The 25,236-nt window shown below is 30.6% G+C and overlaps 1 protein-coding gene across 8 annotated transcripts in view; it reads right to left on the bottom strand.

Annotated features, from left to right (window-relative positions):
- Ten-m (teneurin transmembrane protein Ten-m) overlaps window positions 1-25,236 on the bottom strand; it is a 272,219-nt gene that overhangs the window by 70,072 nt on the left and 176,911 nt on the right. The window contains exon 1 of one of the 8 annotated variants that reach the window (XM_035090695.1): window positions 19,373-19,413. The exons of the other annotated variants lie outside the window; for them this stretch is intronic. The gene's annotated coding sequence lies outside the window, so the exon portion shown is untranslated. Of the gene's footprint in view, window positions 1-19,372; window positions 19,414-25,236 lie in introns of those variants that run through there. 8 annotated transcript variants of the gene reach the window in all.

The raw sequence follows: 25,236 nt of genomic DNA, 5'->3' as shown, positions 1-25,236 counted from the left end.
GCATAAAATGTTGAATATTAATATGTTTATCTTTAATAAATAAAACCAGAGGAAATTAATGATGTTAAATGAAATTATAAAATAAAAAAAAATAATTTTTCATTCAATACAACGAATAATAAAATTATCAATGCCTAGATGATAACCTTTGACCAACGACTCTAGTATCTCCGTTATTCATTTCTCATCACACCCCAGTCACTTTTTGTCGGCCTCTAGAAATTCTTGAGTCGATCGTTTAATGGGATTTTTAAGTGCTAGGCGCTCGAATGGACACCTTATCTACCAGCAGCCCTAGACGAGAACATGCAGCCCACCCACAAAAGTTTTTTTCTTGCTTCTATAAAGATAAAAAAAGAAATCCAAGGAAAAATAAAATATAAAAAAAAAAAATCTCGAACATAAGGTAACTGTTATCCTATTTGGTGTAAAATTTATTTATTTATCTAGTGATAATAATTTGTTATAACGCCCACCATATGTGACACCATCAGCTACTGATATCTTAATCATATGTAAAAAATAAAATTCAATAGTTCGAAGAAGAAGTTTAGAGAAGTCTTTAAAAGATAAATATACCATGTAGGTACTCATATTGTCGGAAATTTTCAGCTAGAGAATAAAATAATAAAAAAAAAGAATCCACTGGTTATCTACGCACCGAAAGTAAATAAAAATAAATTACAAAAAAAAAAAAAAAATGTTGAACAAACTTACACAAGTCTAAAATGATTTAAGGCACATTCGGTGATCCGAAAAAAAAGGCGCAATAAATAGGGAAATCCAACGTGACTGGAATGCGAAAATGCGCGACTTTTCAAGGGATGAATTTTCCAGGGAAAGAAAATTTATAGCGTAAGGATAGAGAGATGAGTAAAGAGTGAAATAAGAAAAAAAGAAGAAGAGAAAGAGTAAAGTAAGGATAGATTTTGGGAGAAAAAAAAAGATATATAGCAAAAGTGTGAGAGAAAGAGAGAAATGGTTGGTTACGATTGGACGAAATCGGGCGAAAATATGGCCTGGAGATAGGGTGGGATAATTCTATCGGAATTTGGTACTCGAATGCCTCTGGATATCGTTGAAAGTTGATAGGGTATCAGGGGTATACACACTATGGATGACATTGAAATCAGTCGAAAATGAATCCTGGTTAAATTGGAAATTTCAAATAATTCCGAGCCAACCATTGTTTTTAAGCGATCAACACACGTACTATGTATAATCAAAAATACAACCACAAAAAAATAAAAAAAGAACTAGAGTTGGTGAATAAATATTTATTCAAAGCCATTTGATTATTAATTTCTTCTCGATTAAATACACATTTTAACTTTGTGCTCGATGAAAAATGAGGTCAATATACAAAATTGGAGCTTTAATCATAATAATTTTAAATAGACGACTGAATGACTTGCACAGGATAATTTTTCTGGAAATTAATACCCTGCTATTTCAGAAAAAAATTTTTAAACAATAATTATTACAACTTGCAGGGTACCCGAGTCAAAAAATTGGGACTCATTTTGTCTTCAGTTAGTCTTTAATCGAATTTCAATATATATTTGAGACTATAGGACTAAAAAGTCTTATTTTATCCGCGGTTTTCCATTATTAAGACAGTTTGAGACTTTTGAGAAGTTTAGATTTTTTTTAAATCTCACTTTGTCCTCAAAAAAGTCTCATTTTGTTGTTATTGAGGAAAAAATGAGTTCTGTTTGAAAATTGTTTGGTCCATTAAATGAGGACAGGATGAGATACATGAAACGTTATTGGGACTTTATGGAGTAAGCAAAATGAGTTTAAAAAAAGGCTGGTGTGACAAGAAACATTGAGGCCTATCTGAGACTAAGTGGGATTTGGTTAATAAAGGCTCATGAGAACTAAATAAAACATTTGAGGTAAAGACATGTTAAATGAATACAAAATGAAGATAGTATGATTGAAAACATTGAGAATAAAATCAATTTAATATGATTGAAAATATTTAGGATAAAATGAGACTAGTGAAGATTCGATGTAAATAGGATTATGAAGACTAATTGAGACATTTAGAATAAAAAAATGTTTTAATCAGACCAAAGTCACTCTAAATAGTTTACTTCAAGATAAAACGAGTCCCACTTTTTTGACTCGGGTATTGTAGAATTCTTTAAAGTATGTTTTCAATTATTTGTTATCAGTAATTGTTTGAAAATGATGAAGATTGTGTTGATGAAAAAATCATTAATAATGACACTGAACTTGAACCTAATTCCCTATTATTCAATCTCTAACAAACCTTGTACACAAAACAACACGTTTAAAAAAAAATTCTCAAAGGCCCCTAGTGTAACCCTTCAGTAATATTTTTGTCATTCTATAGAGTTCTAGGTCAAATAAAAGACCAATCAATATTTTTAAAGCACCCTCTCCATCTCAGACGATGGCTTTCACACGTCTCCTTTGTTTGCCTTCGTCACCCTAATCTCTCTGATGCTACTGTGCAGATGATTGACGCCTCGATGGTGAATTGGGTAACGAAATAAGTGGGACATCTCACAGTCTCTGAATTGAGTTTGAATACACGCGCGTGTATGTCTCAAATATAGTAGTAGACATTAAGACACCTGGGATATACTGAAATTTTCAAACTTATTTTCTGTTGCCACACAATTGTATAGCTAATCTACACGCTGTTTTCTAAATAAACTAGCTTTGTCATGATGATGATGATGGAAAAAAAGGTGATTTCAATGTGAATATCTATTTTGGAAAAGAAAAATAACATGTGAACAGAAAACAACGTGCTTTTCTACATAAGCTGTGTTAACAAAAAATAAACTTGGTCCGGAACCGACCAACACAAAAGCCCAAATGAATGTTTTTGTTTAATTCTACGTTTAATTTCCTGAAGAATGAATACCCACATTGATATACTTGCATCAAGCACACTGTCCCATTGTGATGGGACACTTTTGGAGAATAAATATGTCATGTTGGTATTCAAATAAACGGAAATTGGGTGTTCTTTCTACTGCAATGATTAGTTTTTGGCTAAAACTAATCTGTCTAACAAGATCACATGGAAAAGTGATTTTTTCAAATGAAATTTAGTTATTGTTGTTTGATCATCAAAACTCTATGGATCGCGAATCTCTCAAAATACATCTCCACTAGACTGGAACTAGATTTGCAAACTTATCAGCAGTCGTGGCATGGTCGGTATGCAAAGGGTACGTACCTCAATACATTTCTACGTCGTGCCACGAATTTTCTATGCCAAAGATCTGGCATAATTCGCTAGCGCTCATGTGCGCTTGCCAAAAATGCATCCCATGACTACCAAACTTGTCTATTTCGATCTCTCTCTCTCTCTCTCTCTCTCTCTGCATACACATCCCTCCAGTGTCTAGTATACTCCAAGAAAAATATCCAACTGATACATGTTATTTTTGTCATTATTATAGATAGTCATGGCTATCAATATTTTTCATTGACTTTAATTTCTTTTTTATGAAACCTTTTAAAAATTAATTAATATTGGGTTTTAAAAATACTTGGTTGTGATGAATGATTTTGAGATACATTCAGAAAATTAAGTGATCATTAACTATTGGTAAAAAATATTTTTAACTTCTTTTTTAATAATTTTTACCAACCACAACAGTACTTATTGCGATTTTTACTGAATAAAAATAAATTTTTTAAATATTCAAAATTAATGTATAATTTTTTCCATGTTCTCTTATATTTTAACGATGTTTATGTGTATTTTAATACTTCTAAATAATTATTAAATATATTTTGTACAAAGTTAACAATGAATGATAATAAAATGCAAGGATTTATGTTAATGATTATTACTGAAGGTTATTTTTTTTTAAAAACTTATTAAAAATAAAGAAGAAATGTTGAGAGAGGAATTTTGAAAATGATTAAATTTTATCCACAACTTCTAAGTTGTATTTTAAAATACTAAAGTTCAATTTCTAATTAAAAGTTTTAAAATAATTTTGTAAGATATTATGATACCATTTTGACGATGAAAAAAAGATTCTTTAAATCAGTTTAAAATGTCAAATTCTTTGATGAAGTTGATGATAATTTGTAAAATGGAATTAAATGGCTGGTGGTAATGAAAACATCAAAGGAATTGAAGATTTTGATGTTAAAACTCAGCTTTAAATTTTTTAGACTCAGAATAAAGATTAAATAAAAATTATTTTTTGAAAAAGAAATTTAAAGTCTCTAAATCATAGTGACATCTTTGAAGAGCAAAATTATATTAAATTTTATTATCTTCATTCTTTATCAAAATTCATTATGCCTCAGCTGAATAGAATTAATTAATTACATGAAAAAGAATATACAATAAATATCCAAACTTCCGGGTAATTATATTCAGGAATTATTTATAATATGATATAAGTAATATTCAATAATATCTAGAGAGTATTATTAATTATTATTTTTCTACAATTTGAAACAATTCTTTGTACAGACCTGTACCAATACATCGACATTACTTATATGTATGTACCACCACATTACTATTCATCCATTTGTTGTTGGAAAATTAATTTTAATAATTTTTAGTTCAATAACTGAACGTCAGAATTGTATGAAATTTCACTGAAGCATTAATTACATATTCATTGATTTAATGATTTTTTTTAAACGTAATCGTAAATTCCGTTTTGGAATATTTATTGAAAAACTATCACGAGTTACCTTCTACCATTAGACTGCATGATAAAATCGCAATCTTTCATTGCAAATATCTTCATTGCTAGAAGTCAGATCTTTTTTGTTCAGAGGAAAAAAATGTTCATTTTTTGTTATTCTATAAAAATAATACGTTTTAAAAAAAAAATTGCAAGTAATCACTCTCGCGGGATAACAACTTGAAAGAAAAATAAAATATTCAAAAATTTTAATATTCATAAAATTCAGTATATTTTATTCTACCGAGATTAAAAAAAAACAAAATAATCAAGTTTAATAAAGTTAACATACAAAAATACTTTCTAAACAAAAAAAATAAAACTAAAATAGTTGTAAAAGTTTCCAAAGTCAAACATACTGCAGTGTAAACTTAATACCACAAAATGTCCAGTTTGGTTTGAAGTTGATAATTGCAAGTTAGAGATAATAATAATAAAGTTAATTATAATAATGGAATATCTAAGTTGAGATAGAAATGAAAAGCAGTCAAAATAGACAGGATCGATAGTGAGAGAGTGGTTGGGGTCGGTGTAACGTTGGAGTAGTCGATGGAATGGTTAAAGCTTTCGACCAGCAGCATAGAGGAGTAAAGAGTAGGTACATAGATGAAAGCAAGCGTTTGCGCGTTGGAGAAACGATTTCTCGAACGGGCTATCTCAAAGTAAAGCTGCCGTCGTCGAGTCTATAGTCCATCGACGTATCGATCAGATGAAACATTATCGCGAAGGCTTGCAGGTTGCCCTCAAACTCTAACCAGCTGTGCCTGAGAGAAGCTTTCATATTTCAACGGCAAGGGTTGATAGCTAATGCACTATTCCTTCTTTTCTTCATAGGTCTCTTCTTTCGTCTTTTTTTTTCTTTTTCTATAGGTTTATCGTTCCGCTTCTATTGCCATGCTCTACTTCTATCTATGGAAGTGTCACTTATGCATGATATTAGAGATGTCGTGAAAGTAGTGGTCATACATACAATGAAGGGATTAAGTTGAAGGGATTATTTCAGTACTTTTATTAATAGAAAAGAAGAAGATGGAGTTACGTTGTGTAATATATCACCCAACTCGATTTACGACTGTTTATTGAAGATGTTTGTAGAAAAAAATCACCAATTTTCGTCATTATTTTTAACTTTTAAATGTCATTCAGTATTTCTAGACTTAGAATAAGCTATTTTTCACTATCTTTTGACCTTTTGATTAACGACTTTTGCTAAAACAAACTGCCACATTTTTTATTTACATCTTTAAATTAGAAGAAATATTTATAACTAACCTTCACCCACGACTTTGTCCGCGTGAAATTTGAACAAATAAATTTGCAAATCCATTATAATTCTATAAACGGTTATTTACGTTGTGATAAAGGGTGAATAAACCTCTGAGCTTATTTTGAGACAGTTTTTTTTTAAATCACAGCCCATTTACTAATTAAGTCGGTGAAAATCTTGAAAATTCATTCCAGGGTTTTGGCTGATGATGTCGTGCATTTCGATGTTTTATGATTATTTATCAATGTGCAGTCTCGAGTGTGTACAGTTTACCCAGAGAAATTGAATTATTTCTATGGATTCATTGATAAATATATTTTCAAGATGAACATCAAGACAAAAAGTTGTGTGTCGTCTCTGCATGTAAATATGATGAATATGAAATCACCAGAATAATCCTTAGGTTGTGAGTGACTTTTTTTTAAGATAAATAATATTCCTATTCGATAGATATTTTAAAGATGAGATAAGTTGTATTGTCATTTGATGAATAATTATGGATATTTTTAAATGAAATAAATAAGAATGAATGAATGAAATCTCTAATCATCGGATTATGTCCATGTATTGGTGCATATATGAATGTATAGATATATCTTCTTATTCACTACTCCAATTAGTCAAATTTACTCGTTCGATTGTTATTAATAGACTAATTCAACTAGTAAAGTATTATTTTACTGGTTCAACCAGTGAAATTTTACTATTTCCCATCGCGTCACTGAGCAATGCAACAAATAGTAAATATTCACTTGGAATGACGAAATAGTTACTAAATTCTTTTTAAAGAATATCCAACATAAAAAAATATTTTCAACATTAATTAGTCACTTAATCATTTTTTAAATGAAAATTAATATTTCCTGATTAGTTATTTTAATAGAAAAAAAAAAATTAAAATTAGATTGAATAAATTTTTTGTTTGACCTGACCTACTTGAGTTGTTTAAAAAATGTATAACATTATTAATATTAAATATTTCGCGATAAAAATTAACACCTAATTTCATTGAACATTTATAAATAGCTCTTAAAAAAAATTCCCAAACTTTTTAGGATGATAAAAAAATATTAAACCTTGTAACAAAATTCTCGACGATGAAACAATCAGCATCGTATTTCATTTTTTTTTTTTGTTTGGTTTAAGTACTTGCTAAGATTGATGAATAATTTATAAGATTACATAGATTTTGATGAAAATCTTTCTCTTAGTCTTGCGTTTAATTTCAAAATAAAGTCGTTTCATCATAGAGATAACACTGAAAGAGAGAGAGAGAGAGAGAGAAAGAAAGAGAAGATGGCGAGTGAGTCTAAAATCACACAGTTCTCTAGTAATATAAGTGAGTCTGGAAAGTTTGTGAATATATTTTACCTGAAGAAAACTTCTACTGGATTATCAAGTTTTTCCACCCAATGACGATTTATTAATATTTCATACGTTCTACTCAACGTTCATTTCCTCGTACCTAACTTACACTAAAATAAACCCAAGCCTATAAATTTCTTTACACTCATCAAACACATGAACTTTTTATTATATTTAAATTTTCTTAATAGCAAGCGAATAATTAATTCATAGCTCTTAAGTTTGCTATAGACTGTAACAGCTAAATTGCTAAGTCTTCAGTGTAATTCCAACAAACAAACTGTTAAACAATTCTAGAACAAGCCAACAAACTTTAGCTAATTTAATACGCAACTAAATATGAAGTAAATACTTTTGTGAACACAGACATTCAATGTATACATTTGGAAATAATGTTGTATATTAGGATAGTAATTAAGGAAATCATTTTTGCATTATTATGGAAATTTATGTTTTAAAAATAATACATTTAGCTTCTCAAGAATAATTTTTTTTCTCAACCATTGCCACCAAAAGGTACACTAAAAATATGTCATTCGATCGGTAACGATCGTTATCGATTGAAAAAAAATTCTGTAATACCGACAGATTGGCATGATAACTGTAAAATAGTTAGCGCGCTCTTTTTCATTGTTTGAGATCGAATATTTCAACAAATAGGTCGAAAATAAGAAAAGTGGAGTGAAAAAATCTTCGTTGTATGGTAAAGAATACAAAATGTCCCATAAAATATTGTCGATTTTTGAATATTTAAAAAGTTATTGATAAAAAAAACCTTGGTCCAAAATGGGAGATTAGATTTGCCAATTAAATTGCACTCTTACTGTACTAGGAATAAAAACAATAAATAATGCACGGAGAAAAAGGAATTGTATGAACAATTGCAATTGTTCGATTAATATACCCGAGTCAAAAAATTGGGACTCGTTTTATCTTGAAGTAAACTATTTAGACTGACTTTGGTCTGATTTAAACATTCTTTTATTCTAAATGTCTCAATTAGTCTTCATAATCCTATTTACATCGAATCTTCACTAGTCTCATTTTATCCTAAATATTTTCAATCATATTAAATTGATTTTATTCTCAATGTTTTCAATCATACTATCTTCATTTTGTATTCATTTAACATGTCTTTACCTCAAATGTTTTATTTAGTTCTCATGAGCCTTTATTAACCAAATCCCACTTAGTCTCAGATAGGCCTCAATGTTTCTTGTCACACCAGCCTTTTTTTAAACTCATTTTGCTTACTCCATAAAGTCCCAATAACGTTTCATGTATCTCATCCTGTCCTCATTTAATGGACCAAACAATTTTCAAACAGAACTCATTTTTTCCTCAATAACAACAAAATGAGACTTTTTTGAGGACAAAGTGAGATTTAAAAAAAATCTAAACTTCTCAAAAGTCTCAAATTGTCTTAATAATGGAAAACCGCGGATAAAATAAGACTTTTTAGTCCTATAGTCTCAAATATATATTGAAATTCGATTAAAGACTAACTGAAGACAAAATGAGTCCCAATTTTTTAACTCGGGTACAATACAATGTTTTCTTGTAAAACTTTTATTACACATTCAAATTGTATTATTTTATCTTTATTTTTGTATAATTTAAAATTTTGATTCATAATAAAATTTTTACAAGAAAAAAAGTTGTAATGTATACTAATCAAACAATTGCTCATTGCCATTTTTGTACCCGAAGCGACAGACTACGATTTATTGGAGTAAAATTTACAATTTCTTTTTCTCCGTGTGGTGGGGGAATAACATTTCTTAGAATTTTATTCTCCTACAGCCCCGTAAACAGATTTATAACACGAGTCAATTGTATTCATCTTAAGAGACAGTTTTTTTACATATTTATAGTCAATATTTTTCCAAAAGACCAAATCGATATTAATCTACACAAAAAATGATGAAAATTATAAATAAAAGCACACAGAAACGTCACAACTAATTGATAAAATAAAAAAATCAATATAACTATAAAATACTAAAAGTTTGAAGAGATAAAAAAAATAATTAAACATCAGATAACTAAAAGATCAACTGATTAAACTATTAATGCCATCACGAAAGCTATGATCCTGACTTTTGGCCTGATAACGGTATCATTTTATCCCCGGAACTGGTCTTGATCCCATGCTAAAAGCCACCAAAGTCTTCAACACGATCAATAGCCAAAATTCAGCTGCAGTTTCGAATGTAACGACTGGTCCTTGTCGTGGTAAACCTAATTCCGTGCGGGATTTGCTAATCCACGACTACAGAGTTGGTCATTATTCGATGTTGCGTGATCCTGATGCCAGAGGGCTTTCAAGTTCTATCCGGGTGATCACGTAACGCGACGCGTTTATCCATCGATATGTCACGAACCCAAGCACGCACTCATACATTTGAATTGTCGTAGATCCACATCGGCTCGTTACATGATCCCAAAACTACATTGCACATTCACATCAGAAAATACAGGAAATTCAACGGATGTTTGAAAATTAGGTCATTTCAAACCACACTTCAATCGATAGGCTTGTTTTGGAAAAGCCACACTATGAATTCGCTCATTCAATATATTCAATACGTTTGAATATTTTAACCTCTATACATTGATTCGGAAGCATTATTGTGAGATGGAAAAAAAGCCATTGCAGAAAAAAAAAACCAGCTTGATTTTTGTTGAATCAATTGAAAATAATTCAGCAAATATTTAACCAAAAGCTCTTTTAGAATCAAAAGAATAAGGTTGTAGAGAATTCAAGAATGTTTTTTTTGTTTATATATATATATATAAATTATTTCCTCAATGATAAAAAAGGATTGATTTTTAATTTAATGGTGTAGAGATGATTCTCTATTCATTTAACTCTCAGGTTGAATAATCATGGAGGAACGTCGAACGATTGAGAATCGTGATTCTGCAATACCATAGTCGGAAGCCACAATATGATGGTATACATCATGCGCAATAATTAACATCCTAGACCTACAAACCTCACATCAATTGACGTCTCCCTTTACTTCAATTTCAGATCAAATTCCAGCCAAGCAATCGATAATTTTCATTTATAAATGAATGTCGGAAGTTGTAGAAATTATTCACGTGTAGTTAATTATTGATATGAAATTAAACTTGGTCTTAATGATAAAATAAAAAAAAAAATCCTTTTTCTTATATCTAATACGTAAGTATTAATTAGATATTTTCCATTAATGGAATAAATCAATTCGATCTAATTCAATGAAATGAAAATAATCATTTGAAGGGTTCTGAATATAAATATTATCACAAACTGAAATAAAAGTTCAATATAGAAGTATAGTCAATAACATATGATAACATTCTAGGACATGACTGGCAATTAATTCATGACAAATATGAAGTTAGCACATGTTTAAAGGTAAAATTGTTAATAAAAGGTCTCGTTTAATTTAATCCAACCTGATAGTTCAATAATGATCAAAAGCACTATTCACGATTATTCCATTATTTTTCATTCTTTTTAATCATTATTAATTTTCCAAGCATAAAATCCAATTATCCACATGCCCCTATATAATATCTATTTGACTTTAGATATTTGTATTTGTTCTTTGCTTATGTTTCGGACATTATCGTTGACATTCAGCATGATTGCAAATACTAAAGAGCTTGCATTTGGCGAGGGTATGGACTTTGTTAGCTAGAGGGTGCAGTTCACAAGAGCAAAAGGGTTCAAACCAAAATGTTACGTAAACACGCGATAAACCCTTTGATTATAAAATATCTAGTGTTTTATTTATTTCCTTTTCCTTTCTGCAACGTTTGGCATCTCTAGCACGAGACCACTTGAAAAGTGGCCGGAAGTACTGGAGGCCTCGTTTAAACCCCAGAATAAAAAGGGTTCAATAAATAGTAGCGCGATTGGATGTAATAAAATGGCTACTTGATTTATCGCATCATCTCAGGCTTTAAGACGCGGTAGAGGCCAGACGTACGCTTTGAAATGAGCGATAAATTTGGATTTAAGAAAACATCAAGGAGGGAAAAGATACGACTAATTTCCTAGCAAAGCCGACGCGGATTAAAGTCGGATGGTGCTTAGAGTGATTTGTGACACAGACTCTGGGATATACGTGTGTGTTATCTTACAAAAATTTCATCCAAATCGAATCTTGATGATATTTACTCTTCTGACGTTGGAGATTATTTTTTTTGTTCATGTGTACAGTGAAGGATAGTGGAGAAATCAATATCAAATGAAGTTTAAAGTAAAATTCCCCAATTGGGACTTCAATCCACTGCTTTTAATAACCTTAGCAAGAAGCAACATTGATCCAGGATTGGGCCCAATCATGATTGGCTTAGACTGGGACGGTGTTGGGTCAGTAATGGACCAGTCTTAATTTCTCCTAGGAAAATTATAATATCCCTAGGGGGAAACCATGACTGGGTGGACCTAAACCAACATTGGGCCCCATATTTGAATTAGACGGGGACAGTATTGGGTCAGTAATGGACCAGTCTTAATTTCTCCTAGGAAAAATTATAATATCCCTAGGGGGAAACCATGACTGGGTGGACCTAAACCAACATTGGGCCCCATATTTGAATTAGACGGGGACAGTATTGGGTCAGTAATGGACCAGTCTTAATTTCTCCTAGGAAAAATTATAATATCCCTAGGGGAAAAGTGTGACTGGGTGGACTTAAACCAACATTAGGCCCTATATTTGGATTAGAGGGGGACAGTATTGGGTCGGAAATGGGCCTGTTATGGTTTCCTGGTAGAGAAAAATGTAAAATATTCTGATGTTTCTTTTTTTCTTCATGTAATGTGGCAATTTAAACACCACTTTAAATAATGAGGAAAATCCTTGAAATCTATGTAATATGTATATCGTTTTATTTGAAAGCAACCCCTCTAAAATCTACACGAAAGAAAATTAATATTTCACTGCATAATGCGTAACTAACCGGAAACAACCGCAAGCGCTCAGGTCACCGTATCACAAATTCGCTAATCTTACTTTCGGGCGTAACTAATTTGACGATGGGGGAAAATGTAGGAAGATATTTCGTTAGAGTTCGTCTATACGCATTCTACCATTCTCTGTCTTTTTCATCCCTAACTACTAAATTTTACCCTGAAAAGCAGACCAGAATTTACATATTCATAAGACCCTCGCAATAACAATCTCGCGTTTGTTACAACCAGAAACTAAAGTCTAATATTTTTCAGTTTTGTTCAGTTTATTTATTTATTTTCATTTCAAGCTCAATGAAAAGAAATGATAGAAATAATTTCTTGCCAAAGTTAAATGATTTTTATGGATGTTAATATCAGTAAAATTTACAACGCCAACTTTTCAAAACGGATATCTTTGAAGGGAGAAATTTTACAAGAAAAGTTATAATGACCTTTTTTATAGAAAATTTAATTTCCAACAAAAAAGGTTATGTAAGCTACTTACGTAGCTTGACTTGTTTTCAAGATATTTAAAAAAAAACCCAAAGTATATTTGAAATATGAATACACAAGACAGTTATGAAAAACTTTGCAAACAAATATCATAAAAAATAATGGAATTAAATTGGGAAATCGATAAAACCTTTTTACCAAAAAATAAAAAAAGAAAAAAGCTAACCTCAATGACTCTATGGTGTATTTTAAAACTGGACCCAAAGAATGTTGTAGTCTAGGGAATTTTTTATCACAATATTGCAATATTTTTTTTTCTTCCTTTCGCCTCGACATTTTTCTTTACCATACTTTCCAAAAGACTACAATCCATGTGCAGCTCATGCGTGACTGAAAAAGGCGATTAATTTTCCCACTCAATTTGCTGAGTTTGCAACTTTCGCGAAATCGCTTTCCGATCAATCTACTGAGGAGTCTATATATAAAATTGGTAGCCACTACCCCATACAAAGTTCAACATAAGCCTCCTCTTTGGCTAGACGTTGTACAGTGTGTAAGAGTTTGGTAAGTGAAGTACAAAACTTTTCATGACCAGCCATCATTTTAAACTAGTTCAATGAGACAAAACTTTAAATTTTTATTCAACTTTCAAATACAAAGAACGATTTTTTTCCTAATTTTCAAGATTCTATCATCCGAGTAAAAATGATTGGTTTTTCGGCGAGCCTAAAGGAGACCCAATTCAAGCCCAAATGATTTTCCAGGCCCACAATGCGTCCAAATCAAGGCCAAAAATATTGTCAAATATTTGTATGTCGCCATCTAATGACTATTAGACCAACGACAGTTTTATAAGTTGTTGACGTTGCTTGACGATTAAAATGTTTATAACAACGAGAGGAGGGTTGGTTTATCTCTATTTTTTGACTGAGACTTGAGTTGACCGGACGTCTTCTCTTTAATTAATTAATAGCTGTCATTCTTAAATAAACATTTTCTTTACTTAATTAATTTTCTGAAGTTATTATTTGGATTTATTTAAAAATATTTTTGAGGCCCATCCCTAGTAGGAACCTACAACAGAGCCATTATTGGGACTGGCAGAAAGTTATCATCCAGCAATGGTTCTATACTCAGCCATGACTGGATGATAACTTCATCTAGTGGCAAAACTGGCATACCCTACTAGAGATAATGGGCCCAATTCAAGCCCAAAAATATTTTGAAAACTTAGAAAAAAAAAATTAACATACAAACTCATCATTAAATTAATTTTCGTGCTACAAATTTACATTTGTCATAATTTGTGAGTTTCCAACTAGAAATAAGTTGTCAAAGAGACTTTTTTTGGATTTAGATAAAAAGATGTCTAAATTCTATTTGATATTCTTGAAGTTATCTTATAGAGGAGAGTGGGGTAATTGCGAACACCTAAGGGAGAATTGAAATAAAACAAAAGTAGTTAAAGTTATGAATGTTATTTATTATTAAAAGTTTACTTGAATCAATAAAGCTTAAGATCTCACAGTCAACGTGGATGAATTTTCAATAAAAAATCAATTATTTATGAATAAACAAAATTATCTAAAAAGAAAATCCCTGAAAAAGTAATTGTTAAGTTAAAAAAAAAACATCATATTGACATAGAAAATGTTTGTATTCTCGTTGGATTATTTATCATACAAAATTATAATCAAGATCATCATAATTGAAGAAAGAGTGACCATTACCGTTCAGAGATTTACTAATACTTTATTTCATTTTAAAACCTAGAATATAAAACACTAGTGAAACTTGGTGAGAAAGTTTTCACTACTAATCACCATTTCAAACTAATTCAACAAGAATTTTTTTTCTCTCAACTCATGATATATGCAGTTATTTCTAGGGGTAAACTTTTTCTCAGTCCTTTAAATACATGACCATGTCTATTTCAACTAGAATTTTTCCTCCAAGAATGATAAAAAAAAAAAAAACAAAGTTAGAAAATTGAATTTATTACAAAATGGTCTAAAGTTGAAGGTAAAAATTCAATTTACCAGGATGAAAGGTAACAAAAATCAGTAAAGAAAGCATTTTCATTAATACTGATTAAAAGTAAATTTTTTAGTCAGTAACAAAAAATATATAAATCGATAGTTGTCTGCGATTGACTCAATCTCCACACTCTCTAGCAAGGGGAATTGATTCATTTTCCTCTGGGGAGTATGAGGAGTGGGTTGGAGATGAACGGAAAAAGGAAAAGAAATAAAATGTAAAAAGATCAGAAGAGGCTTTGAGGGGTAGTTTCCTTGGTTCGTTAGTGACTTTATAATAATGAGAACTCGTTGCTGAAAGTTCAAGAGCCCAGCTGGAAAAATGGAATCACCTCTAATCACTACTCATCCTTGGTATAGCATCAAGAAAGTATCAACTCAGCAATCTGGTAATGTCAAGAGAAATTATCCAAGTTTGTTTGAAAACATTTCATTACTTTTTTTTCCTTTTGAATAAATAGAAAAAGAAAATTCATCATTACCCAAATGATCAATAAACATTCCAACTGGTCTAGAGCTATCAACCATGTCTAGAGTAAAAAGAAAAACTCTCACATTTCTACCACTTATTCTAGCCAAATATTAGAATAAAAATGATCCTCATCGACATGACGCTCACGCTCCAAGGAAATAATACCTTGCATTCAAGAATATCTTGAAAATCTCAGAAGAAGGAAAAAGTTGGACTGTGTAATGACGTAGCTTTGCCGCAAACTCAGACCATAGATGTTGAATTGTATGGTCTAGAGGGGTAGATCGTCGCTAGGGAGATATAGCACAGCATAGTCTGGTTTGCGATACATAAATAACGATATCGGTGTTTTCGCAAGCATATACACGGTCTCTTGGTGAAGCATGTATGTGTAGGCTACTCTAGCGTAACGGCACGCTGGCCCTCACCGACAGTATAACTCACCCCGTGAAGAGTCGTACAGGGTGAGAGAGAATAGAGTCACCAGGATCGATAGCTATCGAGTTGGGACAACCGTGCGATTTCCACATTGGACAAGTCTCTCTCTTACTCAAATCTCCTACACCCTCGTTTCGCTTTTGCCTACTTTTACACTCGGGAATACGCCACGTGCATGATATCATCCCTTATGCTTGCTCCTGATGGATTGGGAGTTCTCAAGATGATTGATTTATGATATATTTATCAACCCCATTAATCTAATCATTGCTGGAGTAATAAATGCTAAATATTATCTCACTGAAAGATATGGATTCTTTTTTTTTTGCTTCCTAACATCATTATAACATTGATTTTAGGAAGGTTTTGCTTGGTGGATTGATTGAAGTGAATTTTGCTAGAAGGTAGTGTGATCTAGACTAGAGTCCAGTCATGGTAGATCTAGAATCAGAGTTTTTTAGTGTGGCTGACATATGAGGGAATATTTTGAGGGTGTAGAGAGTGAGTGACATGGCTGGAAAGAGTGCTCCCACCCCAAAGAGGGGATGAAAATTTAAAAAAACCTCCCTAAAATTCACTTTTTCGTGATTATCTTGGAAACCACGAGACTTAGAGAAAAAAGTTTGAAATAAAATTTGTAGGGATTGCAATTTTGGACAAAAAAGGTCATTACACTTGAACACGTATCACTTATAGTTTTCAAGAAAATTATGAAAAACTAGGTTTAAGGGTGATTTTGCTAATTTTTCACCCCTTTTCGAGAATGGAACCACCCTTTCCAGTCATGTTACTCATTTTCTACAACCCTTAGAGCAATTCAACTATGCTGAAAAATCCAGCAATGCTGTTTTCATCAACCAACTCCTCACATTTTTGATGTAATAAAATATTAATTTTATTTTTTAAAATCCCAAGTAGAAAGAAGTAAATCATAAATTACCATCAAAAGTGCAAGTAGTGTCAACGAATAACAAATAGACACTAGTGTCAACGAATGTAATCAGTATAATAGCAAGAGAGAATATATATATCAGGGTGTAAGTAAAAGGGATGAGAGTTTGGCGGCTAGGAATAGCTTCATGGTGGAAGTCCTAGGCGTTTCTTTCACTCTTGTACTCTTTTATCTAGATGCCAGAGTGCGGTGCTTTTTATTTTTGCGCTTCAGCCAGTTGCTAACGCCCGCCACTGACGCGTCTTTCACTCCGGCGCCCTTTTTTTTTTCAACCACTCCTATCCGGAGCATATCGAGCCGGTTTTATCCTCTCTTTAGTGATGGTGGCGCTAGTGTATCCATTTTTTTTTGTTGTTTTTCTTTTCCATTAAACTTTAATTTGTTAAAAGCGTCAAAATAAATTGCAATAACAAATAGTAAACTTCTTTGCACTTGCACTGGGTTCATCTAGGATGAAAAATATATCAAATCATGGCCGAAATTAAAACCAATGATTTATTTTTTTTTAATAAATAAATTTAATTACTTGAAGACTTTACTATTAATAATAAAGTCTCCAAACAAGTCTCATATTGCTAGAAGGATCAAAAATTTAGGCTCCAAGTTGCAGTATGTGTAAATGTATTTCTACACTATATCTCCAGAAAAAAAAACAATCAGAAGTCTTAGAAGAAAAATATACAACTCAATCTATAAATTAATGTTGAACATGTAGCAAGTGATTATTCATTGCAAAGTGCCCTAGAGCAGTATGAACAATTAGCTGAATTAAAAATACTGTTATCAAGGATAAATATCAGCAGTGAATCAGCTGTAAAATAGTGGTGATAAAAAACAATTTAAAATTCATTTCATGATGACTTTGTGTAGCAGTAATAAAAGAACAGACACATAAAAGCAATATGTTAAATAACATTCGCGTGAATGTCTAGCTTTTGATCAGAGACACATTCGGTCACCTTATAACGAACTGTACACGCACATCCCCTAAACCGTACAAATACTGATAACCATCTATTCGCTTCGTGCAACTCATAATTAATCAGCGATTCATTAAATTCGTCGTGATAGGTCGATAACACTCAAAGCTTGGGGGGTTGAAAGTTCGAGAGAGAGAGGCCAAGCAATGTTCTACCCCACTTGAGAGAGATCTACAAGGGGACGATGAGTAGACGAGCTACAAGATTCAATCATTTTTTATCAGAGTATATTAGTCTGTATCCAACAATAAATAAAAAAGAAAATGATATAAATATTAAAGGTAAAAAGAATCCAACAGTTTTTTTTTTTATTCAAGTCCCAAAAGACATCTTCAACTGTACTTTAATCATGTAGACCTTTCCAGGAAGTTTTATGATGATGGTATGAGATTAATGTGGATAGCATAGATTTCTAGATGTAATTCTAGTTCTACCTGTACCAGCATCATCATCTAGATATAGATATAACATTTCATGTATAATAGTTAAACCCATGGCAACGTTGGATGAGAGATGTTAGGTACTGATGAAGATGTTGATGGGTTTGTTATTAAACTTGTTTGCGTATGATTATCGTAGCATTTTCGTCAATTAGTTCATGGTAGGAAGACGAGAGATTTAGTTCAAGTACATTGAAAATGTTTGTCCTTGTGTTTGTATCTTCTTGGATCCACTGATGCTGCTGCTGCTGCTGCTGTTGGGTTGAGTAGTGTTATAAGTTATGATTTAACCAAGCAAATGACAGGACTTTATGAAATGCCTCTAGCTATACAGGTATATCAATTTGATCACTTGTTTATGGAGTATAGACATTTTGATGTAATTTTCTAATACATCAAACTCAATTGTAATATTTTTTTTTCAAATTCACATCATCAATAGTCACAAACTTATATAACACATCAAGACACCTCTTCTAGCACATCAAAATGTCTTTCCATCTTGCAATGAAAAATTGTTGAAGTATAAATTTGCTAGGAATAATGATGGTAGTTATTTTCATAACTCAATTCTTCATGACATGGTACTAAATTAATATTTCATTCTCCAACATTCTTCAATCTCTCATTTTTTCTCGTCTACATGTCTTCTAGACTTCACTCGATGGCATAAGCTATAGCACATAGCACAAACTAGCGCCATATTGTACTTGCATTAGAAAATAATGGACGTCGCATCTGCTTGGATACCTACTCAAAGTTGTGAGTTTTATAGCTGACCTTATTTTTATCTCCATCTCTGCATTTTTCATCATCATCTATGCTATGCCAGTTCACTCTACTCTACCTTCTTGTTGACACATTTTATACAGTTTAACTATTCTTTATTTCTTTAGAAATTATTAACGTAATATGTTTTATTCCAATTCTGTAAATATTTTATTTATAACTCTCTCGTGAACTTTGACTGTTAAATGAAAAATCAAAAATCATTTGAAGCACTTTAATAACACCAATTATGATGAATTCTTGAATTTAAAATTATTTCTAGAGGAAAATTTGTCATCATTGGACATTTATTACCCACATATTAGCATAGTTTGAAATGAAATTTAAAAAAATTGGCACAAATTTTCATATTTAATTAGAATTAAAATAGGAAATGATCAATAATCATCCTGAAATAAGCATTCCAATCATTTATTTAAGTTTTATGTAATAACATAAAAAAGAAAGATTTTTTTTTTTTTTTATTCCAAGTAGTCATCACATGCTAATAATTAGTATAATTAGTATGAATAATATATATTACCGAGATGACAAACTGGATAATTTTGATTTCGTTGAAAATACAATAGTTTTATATTTAAAATGACAATCATAAGTAGCATAACAATTATTTAGTGATTTAATCTAAAAAAAAAACAAAAAACTTTTTCATGAAAAAACATTAATTGATTATCTAACTGGCATTCTGGCAACACACGTACCTTCTCTACATCATTGCTATTGCATTAAAAATTTCGGGCTCGTTGTTGGTTTGTGTGCGTGAGGTACGATCAATACTGAATGGCGAATTCAATGTTTTTGGAAGAGAGTTTTATATAGAGGAATGACAAGAGTGAGGAAGAGACGATAGTACACAGCCGCATGTTAAAAAAAAATATGACAATCGTATTGAAATTAGAACAGAGATAGGCAATGATGAGAGAGGGAATAAGAAGGAAGAAAGAAAAAAAAAAGAAATAAATTTGTTTGAAAAATTATAAGGCAGTTTAAATCCTAAAGTTCATTGCACGAAATCGATAAAAGCTTCTCGTGTGGATATAAATTGAAAACTGAAGCTCGTTAATATATTATAAGACATGTAATACGCGTTATACTCGATTATGAATTCTTCTGAATAAAATATTATACAAGGATTAATTCATGTTTGCTTCAACTATGATTTATTGTTGAATTATATTTTTAGTTTAAATATTGAAACAATCCGATTTTTCTTTAAACTACATAGTACCGGTTGAATAAGTAATATTTTTTAAATACACTGGAAATCCGGAGTGTATTAAAATAACACATTTTCAGTGTGTTTAATATTAAATGGAATATAAACAAACTATAGAGGCTCATAGTTATTTTTAATACACTTCGAAGTGTGTTAAAATCTATAGTTTGTTTACAGGGTTTAACATTAAACACTTACTGAGTCTCAATAGAACATTTTTTTTATCCTAAGACTATCCTTTCTTAAGGTTTAACTTAAGATGAACAAATCCTAGTTAAAGTCGGAATGCGTAACAAATCAGCGTTTCCATAGAACGAAAATTTGTCAATTTTATCCTAAACTCATACTAATTTTATCCTATCTTCATCCTAATTCTATTTTTCTTTTACCTTAGCTTCATCCTACTTTTATTTCATACTTTTCCTGGTTTCAATCTAATTTTATTTGAGATTCGACGAATTTTATTTTAATAAAAACATTATTATTCATAATTATTTATTTTATTTCAATTCTAATTGGGCTGTCCATCAGCATTAACATCATATGTATTATTAAAAAAAGTATGACTGCAATGGGAGTTATTATAATATTGACCATGTTCATATTTGAAAGAGCAGTTTCATTTAATTCATTATTAGGTTGTAACAAATCATTTAAAACAATTCAATTTTTAATAAACATAATTTTTGGAAAATTAATCCATTATATGAATCGTAACCTTATTCCAACTATTTCCATAAGTACTTCTAGATATAAGCAGATCAATTAATGAGATTGAAATCAGGCTATTCTGTCTATATCCTAATTTTTACCTACTTCAGAAGGACTAGAATAGTATCAGGGTTAGAAGGTTAAAATTAGGCTTTATCATCCTCATTTTTATCTACTCAAAAAATGAAACAGAATAATATCAGGATAAAAAGGTTGAATCTAGGATAGAAAAGAAGGGAATACTATAAAAAGAATAAATTTAGGTGTTATATTTCGACTCAAGATTATATATGTAGGTATGTTCACTGTAACACATTTTTCATATACAGTAATAACTGCGTTAATTTTTGTACAACACTGTTAATAATAATGTGAGAGTAATTTATGGATATCATATAACTATTTCTCATTACTCATCAAGGTAAACATGTAAAAATAAATTGGTCCAAATCAGAGGTGTCTTCTAATCGAAAACTATATCCAATTTCAAAAAAAAAACATGCAAAAAATTAATTAAATTTAAAAAAAAATCTTTTTTTTTTCTTTTTTAGATAATCAGTAATAATATTTTCCAATCTAATTAAAATGACAGCAAACATAAAATCCCAACTCTAATCACTAAACCATTTGAACTAAATTAATTCCCTGGAATAGTTTGAATGAACCAATCAACATAATTAGCAGACAAAACCATCCATCAATTAATGAATAAATAAATAAACCAATTAGTCAATGTCTTTGATGAAATATCATACAATGAAGTGATTATCAATAATTCTCTACTTAATACTTCATAAAAAAAAATATAAAAAAATATAAAAAAAAAAAACAAATACGATTGATATTTTTCTAAATAGAAACAGAGACGCATTCACAGCGAATTACAGCGAAAGGACGTATGTACGAATGAGCAAAGTCGATGACTGGCATGCGTGTAAATAACTTGCAGAAGAGATGAACGCGACTGGAATAAATATGGAAATGGAAACAAGATAGTTGCCAAGACAAAGAGAGAGAGAAAAAGAGAGAGGGGGGATTTTAAAGAAGACAAAGAAGAGGAAAGTAATAGATGACTCGTTCGTTGGACGTTTGCATGCTTCACTGCGATATCGAAGAGAACTACTGTGGTCGACGACCCTTTGAATTAAGTATTTTAATAGGCGGTACGGGAGAGTAAAGACGATTGTTCCTCGTAGTCACTAGCATTGCCCAGGACATCAAGTACCATTGATTGGTGGACCAAACGACCACTTGCCTTTTACTCATGTTCAAAGAACCGCGCGTCTCTTCTGACTGTGATTTAAATTAATAGACAAAGAAAAATAAATTTATTGAATAAATCTTGTTTTATTTTTCATTTTACTTTTTTTTTTTTATTTTTCCTTCTGAAGGATTTTATTGATGGTTTAATAGGTTCTCGTTGCCATCAGTACTTGTTTGTAGAGCTTGGAATCAAACAACGATTTCCAGCTGAGTATTTATAGTTTTTATTTCAATCATAATTGTATTTGAATGATTATATTTTTTGTGATTTTATTGGTCACTCGATACACTTATTTACTTAAATATATCGTCAGTGAAGTTCTAACAGTGCGTAAGTCAAAAAAAGTCTATTTTACAGGAGAGCAAAATAACTGCGTAAAATTTTAGTTAGCTCCATTATTTGGGAAAAGTATTGGCTAGCTATCTCCTTTCTGATTGGTCGTAACGAAGCGTGCGGCCAATCTTTAACGAGTGGTATCAAAATGTTAAAACCGCCAAAAAATGACTTACGTATTGTTAGAACTTCACTGACGATATTGCGCAACTAAAATGAGCACTGATGATTGGATAATTTGTAATTTTTTTAACCAATGAGAAGAAAGTCACTCTCTTTTTCGATATATCTCGATTATTGACCAACTTCATATGTCTAGAAAAATTCATAAAAACGATTTATTAGCTTCTTCAAAGAAACAGTTGTCACATCGACAGCTAGGCTATGAGTGGCTTTGGTTCTTGGAATTTTTGAACTGTAGTGAGGATTGACTTCCCGGAACTTCAATCCAAACAAGAGTTTTTATTATCGAAAATTTAACTACTGCTTAGATTACTTAAATAATTATTTTCATCATTGAAAACCTTTATAATGTTTCAATAAATATTCTATTCACGGGGGAAAAAAACGAATTTAATATTTATGTTATAATTAATGGAAATTAAATAAAAATTAGCAGGCTTTTAGTAATCTGGAAACAGTTTGAATTTTTATTAAAAATTTCGGAGCTTTTTCGAAAAATTACGATTGAGTGAACATTAATTTTTTAAATCCATATTTTATATGTTTACAAAGTAGATATTAAAATGACGGAATTAATGCATTAAATTAACACGGATTTGTTGAACTTGTCTGCAAAATATCATTTTTTTCGTAACTGCTTTTTATAATTTATAAAACTAAAAGCATGGCTTAGTTTACTAGATATGTTTATATTGACAATCTCTTAAGGAGTATTTCTATTGTTATGATTCGCTAAAATTAATTATATCTTTTCAATAATATTATAGTTTATAAGTGCACTGTAAATCCAAGTTGTAGACACTTTTAAAACGCTAAACCTCTTCAATGTTAAATGTCATAAACAAACTATAGATTTTTCACACACTACGAAACGTGTAAAAAGTGTCTACAAATCATGCATAGTTTGTTAATGGGCATTTTACATTGAATACACTTTACGCGTGTTATTTTAACACATTTGTGAAATCCTGGGATTTGCGGTGTGATTAATTCAATGCAGAGAATAATTTTTAATATGTATTTAATAAAAACTGTGACATCCAAATAATTACAATCTAAAATAGTAAATTTTCGTAATAATTTCTATAAAATCATAATATTTCTTTTTAAAGTTTAATTTTTATTTAATTATACCAAATTTTTTCTAAAATTCAAACTTGTGTTTTTTTTTTTTTTTGTATGCATCATCACTAAACATCTTTATTGTTCAATCATTTCGCTCCAATTTGTTGTAAATAAATTTTTCAACATGTATTTAAACAAAAGTTATTAAAAAATGGATTAAAAATTTTTATTGTTTAGAAATAATTGAAATAAAATGGATGAATTAATTATAAAATAATAATCTAAGGGAAATAAAATCACTGTAAGCTAAAATTAACTCAATAATTCTAGAGCAAAATGATTAAAACAAAGCCACGTGCAGCATCCTTCAAGATAACGTTTGAAAGCTCATAATGTCGTTATAGTTTACTCGAGAGTAAATGACAACTGGCGACGGTATTTTAATGAAAACAAATGTAAAGCGTATCTTTATGTGACCCTTGGTTTTTTTACTCTTACTACAGTGATGTGAATCATAAAAAAAAAAAAAAGGAAGAAGGATATTCTAAAAGACGTTTGTATGATGCTCGTGCAATCTGCACACGTTTGTATACTAGCTAGCACGTGCCGCAAGCGACTGCTACAGAAATAGTTGCAGCGCGAAAATAATGACACATGCCTCACCATGTGGGGTGTAAAAAGAATGAGAATGACAACGGGGGTGGTCTCGATGTGAAGAAGAGAAAAGTGTAGAGGAAGTAGAAGAGGGTGAAAGTGTCAAGCTAACCGTGAGGGTAAGCTCAATGTCCTTTAATCCAAGTTAAACAAAAATAAACGATTTTTTTATTCCTCAAAAAATTACCAACTGATTTTACTTATTTTTTCCCCCCGCAGTTTAGTTTTAATTTCATTGGAGAAAATTAATTTAACTTTAATTATATTTGAATAATTACGGTATCCAACGTAACTACATGTTTATTACTAGTTATAAATGGTGCTGTATTCTATAGAATGATTTATTCTGATATTTACATTGTTATAAAAAAAATATCGATTTTTTTATTATAATTGAGATAAATAGATAATTGTGTATAGAGCAGGAAATTTCCGATTTCTAACACTAGTATTCAAGTATTTTCAGATAACTGCAAGCGTATGAAAAAAATTCATAAAAACCAATATGAGAGAAAGAGAAATATTTTTTTTTTAAGAGATCCCTGTATTTATAAATTTATTGTGCTAGCAAACTAATAATGGTAGAAATAAATAAGTATTGGTATCTCATAGAGCGAGACATTTCCGATTCTGAATATTGGTAATAAAGTATTTTTTAATAACCGGAAATATGACCGAAAAGTTATTAAAAAAATAATTTAAATAAATAAGCTAATATTTATGATTTAATGATTGAAATGAAATATTTTAAAAATATTTATAAAAGATGTAATTTCTTGGATTGCTCATAGTTGAATATTGGAAAGCTGAAAAACATTTTTCCGTAAAATGTAGGATTGAGTTTTCTATCTTTTTCTTTTCAGAGTTTTATTTTCCATTCATATTTTTTGGAGTACCTCCACCTCCTACTTCACTTCTCTTCCTCTTTCTCGTCCGGGCAAAGCCTTATCGATTCGCAAGC

The sequence above is a fragment of the Chelonus insularis genome, unplaced genomic scaffold (assembly GCF_013357705.1).
Source record: "Chelonus insularis isolate UGA/USDA-ARS -01 unplaced genomic scaffold, ASM1335770v1 contig_85_pilon, whole genome shotgun sequence".
NCBI lineage: Eukaryota > Metazoa > Arthropoda > Insecta > Hymenoptera > Braconidae > Chelonus > Chelonus insularis.
The sequence above is the reverse complement of the archived record's forward strand: the minus strand, read 5'-3'. Positions and strand labels throughout refer to the sequence as shown.